The following is an 11,178-nucleotide window of genomic DNA, read 5'->3' as shown; positions in this document are numbered from 1 at the left end:
GTTTGGTCTTTGGGTTGTAAAAAACCCTGATGCTGTCATCACTGAGCTGTGAAAATCAAGGAAGTGCCGGCTTTAAGGTTAAATATCTCATCCTAACCCTGCCTGTGATTCCAGGGTTCTGGGGCACACACCATCCACACAGGCAAACATCTGGATAATCGAAGGGTTAATAACCTGGTCTTAAACCTCATTCACCTTCCATAGAATCGGGTGAAGTGGTAGAAGGCTGGCTGCCCTTGGAGCTGGACCATGGGTGTCTGCGTGTGCAGCAGCGTAGCTTGATGAGCCACATGTGGAATCTCAGCCCATATTGTGAAGACCTTTTTTTCCTTAAAAATACCTTCTGTGATCCACACTTGGGTACCAGAAGTTGTTGTTTTAAGGCAGTTGAATTTATTATTCTTTTCAGATAACATTAAATGCTCAAATACATTTATTTTTCCTCTTTTTTTCTTCCCCCTTCTTTCACTACACCCCTCCTCTTCAGCAAATAGGACTCCCTTCTGATCACTAATAACATGGGCTTTCATACCCCCTTGGAACACGTGAAATTTCTTTGACGTCTTAACTTTGCACAAATAGATTTTAATGAGGGAATATCACCTTGCCTTGAGCTAACTCTCTTCCTTTGCTCTTCCAAGGCTTTTGTAGTCACTTCCTTACAACTCACAGAACATGAAAGTTCAGCAAAGCGTTTGAACACCGCATACCATTTCCCCAGGAACTTTGTTTATTCACTGCAGACCGTCACAGGAGGGACACGCTTTCAAACATACGATGTAAATCAGGCAAAGGAAGAGCAACTTCTGCACCCCTCCGTTGTCCTGACATGGTCTTTCATGTCCGCTTGGAGGATTGCATACAAAAGCACTTCCCATTGGGTGACAACCAGGGTGATGTTACTAATATAAATAAGGCTCTGAAGTGATGGCGAACTCACAAGAGCTGTGGAAAGCCTTAAGTATAACTTGAGTAACATTCATGCGTTGACGAGATTAGGGGAGCACAACAGATGTGAAAGAGAATATCCAGCTACTTGCCAAAGGATATATCAGTTCATGTTCAGACTCACCATACATTTAAAGAAGACAACAGCCAGAGAAGAGAAGAGAATTAGAAGAGAGCATGAATCTGGAATTAGGAAACACTGATCCTGTTGTCAAATTCCTCTCCCAGAGCACAAAGCTGAGACAACAGACTGAGAAGCCACACATTCCCCATGCTGTCATTCCCAGAAAGGTTCCCAGCATGGAGAGACACCAAGGGATGGACTTGTCTCAGAGCAGTTGTCCTCGGGGCTGGAGCAGTGTCACTGTGAGACATGGCACAGCACTGGGGTCCTGGGCAGACATTCACTGAACCCATGAGTGGGATTCAGCTGTCCTCTTGCAAACTCTTCCCTTTGCTGATAATTTACTGTAATTAAACCATATGTAAAATTCTTTCACTCTGTCAGAAGCAGGGACCTTCTGCTGCCCATATGCCAGAAAGACAAATGAAGGGCAAAGCTCACATGAAGGAGGCAAAGTTTTGCTTCTAGATTAAGGCACAGGAAAGATACCTGCCATAAATGTGTCTGCTGGTGCTCAGATGATGCTTTGATGTACAAGCAAGTCAAGTGAGACACAAGAACAGTCAGAAATAGTCAGTGACCGCAGACTCTGTGTTTCCATTTCCCCTATGGGTGTTGTCAGCACCAAGACTTACCTCTGCACAGATTATTGCTGCTCAGAGCCCGTACCATGCTAGGGCTTGCTCATTCCTGAGGCTTACACTTGTGTGTAAAGGGACAGCAGCTGGGGGAAGCTGGGAAAGAGCCAGACTCTCGGTACCCACTGCAAGGACAAGAGGCACAAGAAAATCTGTTTAAATATATGGAGGAAAAAATGAAGGTAAAGTATGGAAACAGCTGCTCAGAGGGATTGTGGAGTCTCCATCCTTGGAGACATCCAAGCAGACATGGTCCTCAGGACTACGTGGCCCTGCTTGAGCAAGGGGTTTGGACTAAATGATCTCCACAGGCCTTTGCCAGCTCAACCCTTCTGTGAGCCTGTGAGATGAACTCGTGGTGCTGTCAAACATGAGGGAAGGAGCCTAAATTCCGAACGCTTCAAAGTGTCAAAGCTGAAATTATTCCCATTTCTTCAACTGCAGCAGAAAGGTGGCTCCTCAGCTTAGAGGCAATTTGTTCCTGCCCACTTGCCAGACAGCAGAGATGAGCATTTGCTGTTGTTGATGTAACTGCAATTCAACAAGTGCAATAACAAACCAATCAAATAAGCTCAAACCTTTCACTGCTGCAGGAAATCCTTAGTTGAGGGGTTTTTTACAATTGTAAATATATAAATAAGAGCCAGAATGCAGAGTTCAGGGCAACAGAACCAGAAAGCTGATTCAGCAGAACAAGGCGTAGTCATAAAAGATTTATTACGCTTTATCAGCAATATCCACAGTCTTTCTGTGATTAGAGTTGCATTGTGTGTAATTATCTTATAGAAATTCTGCTCTTTGATGTGCTTTATCCACCATGCTGAAATACAGTTCAATTCTAGTGGGTTTTCATGGTTGACTGGAATTTACATTAATTCCTCTGGGCCTGCAGGGCCAGCCTGGTCTGTCACTAGCAAGCTCTTCATAAATATTCATTCAGATATATATATATAAAAAAATCTGTAAAGTCTTAGACATTCAGGCCCCAAAACCTAAGAGAAGACAAAGGGTCTGACTTCCAAGGAGAGATCTTTGATTAGTATTCCACAGTCCAGCTTCTGTTCCATTTCCCATGAATTAGGAAGCAAGTGAAATGTTTACAGCGATTTGCAAGCAGAGGTTACACTGTGCTTTTCACTTCACATGCCCAAGCAAATTGAGGAAATGATTCCACCTCAGTTCATTAAACTTGATTTTTCTCAATCAGAAAAAATGCTCTCTTTTTTTTTCTGTTGCTTTTTAAGGTTCACTGATTTTTCCCTTACCCCCTATGCCCACAAAGGGTTCCTATCAGCCAGAAAAACTACAGGTGCTTTGCAGGCCGACCTGTGTAAGATGCAAATGCTTAAAACTACCTAGGTTGTGTACCTGATTGTGCTTTTGTGGATTTCAGCATGGGGGATGTAATCACCTTCAATGGGAGCAGAGTCAATCTTCTGAATAATCACATAATCCTTGGGAGATGCTCAGTGCTGTGCAGGAAGGAAAAAAGAAGGGAGAGCAATGGGGGACAGAGGTTTATGGAGTTTGTTTTTTTTTTATAAGCAAAGCTCATTTTGCTCCCATGTTTGATAATTAAGTGGAAGTTACTCTGATTAAGTATGTCCAAATAACTCTCACAACTGTAGCTCTGTGCCGTTTCAGGTGGCAGGTACAGTTAAAGGGAATGCAGAAGACATCATTATGTCTGTTTTGCAAGAATCTCACCTCTGCCACTCAGCTACAGGGGTTGTTCTGTGCATACAGTTTGGTTTTTGATTCAGTCACTGGTATTAGAAGAGATAGAATTTAAACACTTTTTAATTCAGAGGTGCAAACAAGCACAGAATCCATCACTGTGGATTGGAGGGCCGGGCCACCCATGGGTCTGATCTCACCCCAGACATAGAGAAGCCATGAGAAACCAGTGAGTGTTGTCCACAGAAACCAAACTGCATCAACAAAGGCCAGACCTTGTTTCTGCAGGAGCCTCCCTCATTCCCTTCAGCAGGACCAGGGGTAGGTCCCCATCTACAGCACTGCAGGCTTCTTAACCTACAGCATGATTCTCCTTGCCCAGTGTAACTCCAGCACCTTCAAGTGTTACAGCTTGAGAGCTTATTCCACAGTCAAATCTCACCATCAGGAACATACACCCAACCTTTTCTATTTAACTGCAGGGAATGCTTCATCCTCTACCCACTGATTTCCAAGGTGTACATTGAATTAGATTAGATTCCAGGTCAGTTCAAGGAGGGAATTACATCCTCCATTACCAACTTGACCTGCTCCTCACCTCTTTCCAGCCAAGTCTTCTGGGTTCATTATGTTCTTCTTTTCAATTCTCCCTATGACAGGTTTCCTGAAGAACAGAAAAGCATCAACACAGGTAATTAATTGGTGGTGGTGGTGTTCACAAGCTCCTGACTTCCTTGTGGGAGGGGGAATTATAAATCCCATTTCCTAACTGTGCTTCTTGACAGATGAGATGTGATGGCAGAAAAACCAGCCCAGACTCTCCACTCCTCTGCGGTTTCTCATCTGAATGGAAGTGGGTTTGAGGAGGTTTGACAGAGCTGTGCAGGTAGGTTTGGGGTGAACACACATCAGCAAAACCCCTCTGTGTTGTTGAGAGGAGCGGGAGAGATGAAATCACTACATTTGAGTGAGAATTGAAACAAGTTAAGAGCTGTATGCTTATTAGCTCCTCACAGCAAAATAATCTGCTATTGAAAGCAGACAGGGAAGAATATCAGAACGACTGTAATGGAACACAGATTGGTTTAATAGTATCAGAAACTCTTTTGAAGGCAGCTGTGTCGCTTAGAGCAGGTGGATGTGACAAAACAGGGAGGCCTATCTCTAGGTAGAGACTTTGTTAAAGAGAAAAAAAGGGGGGGGGAGAGAAGGGAGAAATTGGAATTCTGTTGTCAAGAAACATCACGCTTTAATTTCATGCCACATTATGACAATCTGGTCTGTAAGGCACTCCCAGTGTGTGGCTGCAGAGCTGCTGTATTACAGCTTCTGCTCGCAAAGCTCATAGGCCCAGGAGACCTGCAGCCCTCAGCTAATTGTAAACCCGATTAAATAGCAGTGTGAAGAAGTTTGATTAATTCAATCTATCTCCATGCATCAAGACCAGGACCAGACGTGGCACAAGCCCCAAATCTTGGGAGTGTGGAGTTCTTTGTTCTTCACGTTTAAAATACAAATTCAAATGAAATAGAGGAAAATAATGAAATTAGAGCATTACGAAGCAATGAAACACAAGTGGCAATTCTACTTTTCTTCCTAGAAAATCCCCAACCTTTCTGCCTTTAAAAAATAATGCATCAAAAAGAAACCCATTTCAATTAGCATCTTTATGTGCTTACCCAGATAAATTACCATACTAATAAACTTCTGATAGACTTTCAGGGGCTGCTTAACCAAGGGCTTCTGATGCAGCTGAATTCGTGGTCTCCTGGACAGGATGGATTTGAGCTTGTTTAATTTTAGTTGTTTCAATGGCAAGGAAACTGCCAGTTGTTCTTTCTCTTCTAAGCAAGCGCATGTGAGACAGAGGACGTAAAGAGGGACTATTCCTGTTAGTTTGCTTGCCCTGACTGACCTTTGGAAACCACAGCATGCAATGCACTCTGCACAGAGGAGGGCAATTTTGTGCCATTCCCCATTCAATTCAATTATTTTACACAACTGATCAATGCTTAGGAGCCTGCCTTCCACTTCCTGAAGTACTGTGAGACTGGCAAACAGTATATCCAACTCAGGAAGTTGTGTGTTTATAAGCAATTTTGACCAAGGAAAGTGTGAATATTCTTAGGGGACATTTTTACTTTGCATGTTTGTATTTGGAGACAACCTCAGCTGCACATGCTTGAAGTCTTTGGGTCTTTTTCACCAGTAGGCAGTCTTCATACTTCATACATTTGCAGTATTAAAAGAATGGAAGGATTTTCCCTTGCTCAATTTGCAAAGCAAAGAGAGAGAACTCATCAGGTTGCTCTTTGCAGTTTCTTTTAGTCTCTCACTACCAACAGAAACTAATCATTGAATGGTTTGGGTTGGAAGACACCTTAAAGATCATCTAGTTCCAACCTCAATATACAGGAATAATACGAGAAAGAGTTCAGGAGAGAGTGTGATATTCATTTCTATATCTTATGAGGTGATCTGTATACATGTGTCTGATGCTCCTTTCCACTCTGTTACAGCCTACTGCACATGAAGCAGCTTAGTTCCTACCGCATCCCATATTAACAGTATGACTTGTAATAACACCACTAGCACAGCAGTACAAAGAGTAATATTAGATTATTCCTGTTATTCATCACTATCACGGTTGGACAGAATCCTCTTAAATCTACCTAAAGTGGCTTCCCATGGCTGCTAGTGCTACCACCAAAAAATGATGTATTATGCATACATGTATAGCTTGTGAGCTACCCACCAGCTGCTTTTTGTGTACCATTATAAACTACCTGCATGACCCTCCTGAACTGAATGTGATTTCATGGCAGAAGCTGAGCCACTGTAGTACTCAGAAGCCTGCTCCCTCCTCTTCCTTTTCTCCCCCACTAGCAAAGGTAGAGGACTTCCCAGGCCCCACCACACTCCTGGAATGCATCCTCTCAAAAAACCCACTGAACCTCGAATTATTATTCCATGGTGAGAAAAGCAGCGAGCAGTAGAAAATGACAGTTTACCTAAATGGAGGTGAAAATGCACTTTCTCCTGTGCTTAAAAGAAATAACAGCTTTCAGCAAAGATCTAAATCCTAGCAACAAGCACTACATAAATGCAAAAAGGTCATCTCTTTGTTAGAGAAAGGTTACTTTGCCGAAGACATACTTTAAAAAAGAATAATCTACTAAAGGAAATGAAGCTTGGTAACATTCCTGTTGTATTTGCACATGTAGAGAACAGATCTGTGCACTCACTTTCAGTGCAAGAATGCGAAGGAAGGTTGATTATAATGAGCAGCTTTCTTCTTTGAGAGATACAAGGAAGAGAATCAAAGACGTGTTTCAAACAAAGGGCTATTTAAAAGCAGAATTTGGGCTCTGCTGAGCAAAGCACGAGTTGTCAGCTGTGAAGTCAACAGCAGGGTGGGCCTTTACCAACCTTGCTAGAAACAATGAGCGCTCCTACACCCCTGATGCAACTTGCTCCTTGCTCTCTCCCTGCCAGACCAGTGTCTGCCTTGAAACAATGCTTGGGGTAAAATTCTGGCTCCAGTTGAGACCATAGCAAAACCCCCTTTGCCTCCAAAAGAGAGAGAGGACCCCAAAATTCAGGAGCTGGGAGGCTCCAAAGGCAAGAACCTCCTGTTTGAACAGACAAGCAGGCAGGGGTACAGAGAGAAACAAAGGCACAGAGGGCTGATCTGTGTAAATCCTTATTAAGCAGGAGAGTACATAAGAACGTTTAATTTTACTCCTAGTCAATAAAGTCAGAGGCTCTGCAAGCCAAGCTGGGTAAGCTGCTGTTCAGAACGAATCATTGCAAGGAACAGGGAAGAATAGGATGATGAAGCTAAATGTTGAGGGGAGAAAGGAGGGAATCCACAGCTAAAACTCACTTAGAAATAGCCATCAGGTCTTGGTGCTGCAAAGGACACCACCAAAGAGAATACAATAAATTATGGGCTGCACAAACAATGACTCCAAAATACTTGTGCCTCATGCAGAAGGACGCTGATGGAGAAACTGAACCAAAAAAAAGGTGCCCACAGGCATTTATTACCCTGGTCTAGATCCATCTAATTCTTAAGTGATGCAGTACAACATCACCTTTCCTTGACCAAATTCCATCTCCAAGATAACAACTGATTAGAAACAACCATGTTTAAATAGGTGTGTACAGTGGTCTAGGCTTCTTCTCTGGGTCTTTCCTTGCCTTTGGGTGAAGCTCAGTTGGAACCTGTTGATTTTACTGGGAGCAAGGATTAGATTGTCTTCTCAGGAAATACAAACAGTTAAGAAATGGAGAACAGAAATCTCTGGTTAATAAAAAGCTAAGCCTAGGAAAATAAAAACACAATTCTATGTCACCTTGAAAAGATCAACATCATTTGTCATGTGGTGTTTATTCAGCACAACAACAACTGCATTTGTGCTTTTAAAGGGAAATGAAAGGAGAAAGTAGCAGGAGGGGGAAGCGGGGGAAGATCTGAGCACAGGAATGTACTGCCACTCCAGCCTGCTATCATTAAACCACATCAGAACTTCATAATCATGGTGTTTAATTAAACAACAGAGGCATGGGTTTATGCATTAATAATGAGGCCTGGCACTTTAGCATGTCAGGCTAAATACAGTTTTAAATTAATAATGTAGCACCGCAGCATTAGTGAGAAAATGAAATCTTATTAACAACTTAATAAAGTCCCTTATTTGCTAAAGTTCCAGCTCTCAGGGAACAGTGTTATAGCAAAGCATTTGCGTCCCTTAAGGGGGCAGATGGGAGGAGGTGCTGCTTCCTCACACCCTCTGTAGTTCCATTATATATATAGCTCATGTAGTCACTAAATATTGCCTCGTGTCTGCCAAATAATGCCGTATGTTGCTTCTAAACCTAGGTGTGACGTGCTAGATAATCTGTACCTGCTCTTTTTATCCACCCAGGAAGGACATTTACTCACTTCTTTCTATTACTGCACCACCCTAGCAGGCAGCACTGTGCAACATGTATAAGACTCTGCACTATCAGTGCTTTACCATCATATGTATATGAACCTTTCAGGCCCCAGAACTGTGAAGGTTGCTATTTTTGAAGCACAGAAAGCAGCTGAGAGCATCAGGAGTAACAGAAAGCCATTGATATACTGTGGTTTACAGGGTTACCACCCCTCCAGTGATCCCCAATAACTGTCTCTATAAGCATTCTTGGACCACTTTTCGATTGAGGGTGGTTCATTTTCAGAGCAGCCTGACTGTGCACAGGATTAGGTACTCCAGCTCTGCTGATAGACAAGCTCTTGTTATACCACAGAAGCTCTAGCACTTTATAACCAGGGTTGCACGAGCCTTTGGCTTCCTGACTCCCACTGATTTCAAGAACCTGGGCCACCTCAGCCATGCGATGATCAGTAAGAGACTAAAGACTGGAGCCCCATCTGTTCAGCCCTCCAGCAGAACCCGAAGCCCAAAGACAGGTTTTCCACTTGTCTATGTGTTTGGCACAGATTTATCTACCAAATTTCCTTAAATACAGACAAACAGACGTGTGGCAGACTCATGTATGTGGCAGACACACAGATACTTTGCAGCCTTTGGAGAAGACCTTTGCAAGCCCCCTTCTCAGGGTAATAACTCCCTTAATAAAAGGGTAGTCTTCCATATTAAATGCCTCCAAACTTTCATCTGCATTTCCCATGTGTGTCCTGCAGCAGGGACAATACTGATCTTGTGGAAGCTGGATGGGAGATTCTTGTTGTGCCCTTTCTCCACTCAGTTACTGCCCAGCTCTCTGGAATGAGGGGGGCAGAATGAGAACTGCAGCTCCCACAGCAGAGCTCAAACTGGGCAGCCGGTTTCCTTGCAAAGCTTGTGTGCTTTAGGAGGTCTGATCTACACGCAAAGGTGGCCTATGCGCTCCCCTCCTGCTTCAGAGACCCAAGGACTTGGGTTTCACTTGGGAACCACAGAGTTCATGGGGAGGAGCAGCTTGTGCAATGTTTGTGCGAACGAAACATCTAGGACATCAAAATCATCTTGGTGTGCCTTGTCTTCCATCTCCTGCACTAAATAATAAATAGAAACCTAATGGAACTGACTGTAACTGCAGGATGCAGTGTGAGCGAAGCCAGAGTAGACCTGCATCTTCCCCCTTACTTCATCATCAGTGAGTAAATGGGTCACTGGTGAACAAGGTCTAAGCAAGTCTCCATCCCTTTTATTCTGTCTCCGTACTCAACCTTTCACAGTGGGATGTGGCTCAAACTCACATGCTTCTGCTACAAAACACTAAATATTACAAATTATTCCATCTAAACCCCTCATGTTTCCACTCTGAGCTCAAGCAAACTTGAGGAAACAAAGTTTTTCACTCTTGAAATCTTTCATTTGCTTTTTAATTGTGCAGGGGATGTCTTGGGAGCTGCTCCTTTTCTCCCCCTTTTTTTTTTAATTTTCTATTTATTAATATTTAATCTCGGCACGGTGCAGAAGAAAATCATTTCTGCAATAACATCAGAATGGGAGGGTTAGAAATCAATAGCCAAGCTCTCACAAGACACATTCAATCCCTTCTTAATCCATTTCCGACTGCTCCCCTGTCTTATTAGAACAGCCATATTTTCCCTCACTCATTAGGATGGGATATTCACATTGCAGGAGGGAACTGAAAGCACCCAGAGAAGCAGAAACCTCCTGAAAGGCAGGAAAGAGAACAGAACATTTGACTTTGAGAGAAGTCCATACTTTATTCGGAACCCAAATCCCTGCTCTAAAACCCTTCTGATAGAAAGCCTGGCCCCATGTCTGTGAACTGGGACACATCCTTCATCCACCATCAGCCCTGGCCCACACTGGGACATTTTTCCAGTTCAGTTTCCTTCAAGGCCATCTGTCACATCCAGATCTCCCTAATGCATGGGTCAGTTCTGCAGAGGGGAAGAGCCAAACAGGCATACTCGATGGGAGAAGGCAGTGTCTTACAAACTTGGTTAGCAGAAGAATCCCCTGCACTTTCCCTAATGCCTCTAAGACTTGAAGAGATAACAACAGGGACTCAGTATTGTGCTTGAGCACAGAAACCAAAGCCCATGCTTGCCAGCCTTCACCAAGCTGACCATGCACTTACGGTCACACTGTGCGTCCCACCAACCACACCATGACTACACAGTCATTTGTCTCTGAACAATCCACCCCTTCCTTCTGAATCCTACTGCTTTCATCAACACTTTCTTCTTAGCAAACAAAGCACTTACATGCTGGTGTCATGCAGCTTCCTGTGCCAGGTGAAGAGTCACCACGGTGACTTTAAGAGAGTTCTGAAGAACACTCAACCTTTCTCCTAGCTTAGAAAGGGACTGTGCTCATCATTTGGTTTGAGTTCAATGAAGGAAAGCAATGCTTCTGCTTGGACCCTAAAAGAGCAGCTGGGGTCCTTGTCACTCAGCCTTCTCTTTAGCAGGTTTCATGTTCTGGGATTTAGTCCTGCATAAGAGTATTCAAACTGTCCCTGAAAATAAGTGCTTCCTCCTCTTTGTGCAGGGCTCAGCATCCACGCACCCCTTCCCTTGGCAAAAGCAGTGATGAAAGCTGGTCAGCAAGTTTGTAGAGCATGTAGCCAGAGCTAAGGGCCCTCTGTGCGTTCCTGGCTGCCATAGAAAACTTTGTCCTAGTGCTAACGTAGTCTCAGGGGACTGGGAAGATAAAATAGGAGAAGAAGTCTGGGACTTGGGAGACTCAAGAACTGTATATCCAGATTCTGTATCCAGTATCCCATCACACTGGAGCTCAATGGGAGGGAGGATGATGC

The sequence above is a fragment of the Pezoporus occidentalis genome, unplaced genomic scaffold (genome assembly GCF_034315485.1).
Source record: "Pezoporus occidentalis ecotype Australia unplaced genomic scaffold, CSIRO_AGI_Poc_V1 ctg70, whole genome shotgun sequence".
NCBI classification, from domain to species: domain Eukaryota; kingdom Metazoa; phylum Chordata; class Aves; order Psittaciformes; family Psittacidae; genus Pezoporus; species Pezoporus occidentalis.
Note: the sequence above shows the minus strand (reverse complement) of the source record.